We start from the raw sequence: 2,500 nt of genomic DNA, 5'->3' as shown, positions 1-2,500 counted from the left end.
GACTGAACTGAACTGGACCGGACCGGACCGGACGGGCGGGAAAGGACTGAACTGAACCGAACCGGACCGCACCGGACCGGACCGGACCGGACCGCACCGGACCGGACCGGCGGGGCTCGGACGGACCCGGCGTCCGGCCGCGCTCGCGAGAGGGTCGACCTGCCGGGGCAGGAGGGCTGAGCGTCCTGCTGCTTTTTACGCGGCCCCCCGGCAAGTTCTCGAGGTTGAAGGGCGTGCGATACGCTGGTCGCCCCGTCCCTCTTGTCCCGACCCTAGGGTTCGGCGCCGACGTGGTGTTTTTCCTCTCCGCTGCTGAGGAGCAACGACAGAACCCGAGGGAGGGAGGGAGGGAAAGGCGGGAACAAGGAGCCGGGGGACGTTGAGGTCGGACGGTCGGAAATCACACACACACACACACACACACACACACACACACACACACACACACACACACAGAGGAAAAAAAAAAAAAAAGCAAAAACAAGGCTCTTCGCCCCGAGGGCGGCAGAGCACCGCCACGGGCCCCGGCGGAGAGGCGGTCACGGCCCCGAGCCCGTCCTGCTCTTCGAGAAGCGGCTGGATGACGGAGGCTGGGAACGGCGGGGCGGTTGGTCCTACGCAGGGACAGGATCTGGACGCGACCGAGCGAGCCTCTCGCGGGTGGCTGCGGGACAGTGTACGCGACTCTACGAGTCGAGCTTTTCGACCCTCGCGATCCGTGCACACGCTCGGCGAGTCCGTGTCTGGAGTTTCGGGGCTCGCGAGTGGCGTGGGGATGCGGGTTTCGTGGCGGTGTTTTATTTTTTTTTTGGTGGGGGTTTATTTCGGCAGGGGCGGCGGGGTCGTGGTGGTGTCGTCGTGCCCCCCACCCGCACCTGCCGCCGCCGCCGCCGTATAATTTCACTTCGTCTTCCGGCTCAGACTGCACGGCGAGCACAAACACCCCCCCTCCCCGCCCCCACCCCAAAGCGCGGTCTCTCCCGCCCTCGCCTTGCCCCCCGCCCCCTCCGGCCCACCCGCGGGAAGGGCCGGAGGGGGTCGGCAACTGCGCGCGCCGCGCATGCGCGCTCTCCCCGCCGCCCGGCAACCGGCCCCCTGCCCCCCGCCAGGTGCCCAACGGTCAGTCGCTCGGAGTCAAGCCCGCCGGGCGGGCGGTCGCGGGGAGGCCAGCGCAGGAGCGTCTTGCCGATCGGCCGAGGAACCCCGCGCGCGGGTAGGCAGGGAGGCAGGCGGGCCGGGACGGGGGGACGGGGACGGGGACGCGGTGTCTCTATGCCTCCCCGGGGGGAGGCAAAGCCGCTGGCGGGGTCGGTTTCTTCTTCAGCCCGCGGCCGGGGCGGGCAGCGGGCCGAGGGACCGAGCGAGCGAGCCACCGAGGAAGAAGCGCGGGAGGCGGCAGCACGGGCAGGTGAGGGGGTTAGGCCTCCGACAGCGGGGCTGAGAAACCGCGGGACGCCCGCGTGCCCACCCCCCCGCCCTCCGTCCACCCCCCCGCGCCGTCCACCCCCGTCCACCCCGGGCACGGAGCCGGCAGGGACGCCCCGGCTTCCCGGGGGGGAGGCGAACTCGCTGGCGAAAGGCCGGGGCGGGGGCTGGGGAGGAACTCTGGGCGCGGATGGGCGGCCGGGCTCGCTGCGGCGGACTGGGGCGGGCAGGCGGTGGTTGGGGCCGGGGAAGGCCGCCGCCTGTGCTCGGTCCGTAGCCCACCGGCAACGGGGGGGGGGGGGGGGAGTTAAAAAAAAAGGGGGGGCGGGGGGGGTGTGTGTGAAGTCGGTGACAGAAACCGAAAGCGTAAATTCAAAAAAAAAAGGCGGCTGGAGAAAAGGCGTACGTACGTCTACAAGCCAAACCAAACCAAAAACGAACGGTCGGTGAAAGAAAACGAAGACGTAAAACGAACAAAAAAACCACACACACACACACACACAAAACCAAACAATTGACAGATAAATAAATAAATAGTCAAAAAAGCAAAAGGAAAATAAAAAAGGCTACCCGAAGACGGGAGAATAAAGAAGAAAGGGGGAGCGGGCGGGGTGTGCGTGCCTTTTTTTTCACGGCTCTCTCGGGGGGGGGGGGGGGGGGGGGGGGGGCGGGGCGCGCGGGGACACACGCCGATCGATCCGTTAACGCGTTCATCACGCGCTGGTTACGCATTCACGCGGGCCTTCATTTTTCAGGGACTCGTCGGAAATGGCTCAAGCGGAGGCGGAAACGTCCGATACATTTCAATAAATTACAATAAATAAAAGTTTTTAAAAAATATGTAAAACACGCGGGGAAATTGGAATACATGACCGGATTTAAATACATCAAGACCTAACGCTGCCCACCTCAACGCCCTTCGCCCCGGTCTCACACACACCAGCCGCCCCCTTCCCCCACACTAGCCCCCCCCCTCCCCCACAATATCCCCCCCACCCCACAATATCCCCCCGCACACACACCCCCCCCACACACACACACACTAGCCCCCCCCCCAACAAGCCCCCGCACAATA

Source organism: Patagioenas fasciata (assembly GCF_037038585.1).
Source record: "Patagioenas fasciata isolate bPatFas1 chromosome 6 unlocalized genomic scaffold, bPatFas1.hap1 SUPER_6_unloc_1, whole genome shotgun sequence".
Taxonomy (NCBI): Eukaryota; Metazoa; Chordata; class Aves; order Columbiformes; family Columbidae; genus Patagioenas; species Patagioenas fasciata.
The sequence above is the reverse complement of the archived record's forward strand: the minus strand, read 5'-3'. Positions refer to the sequence as shown.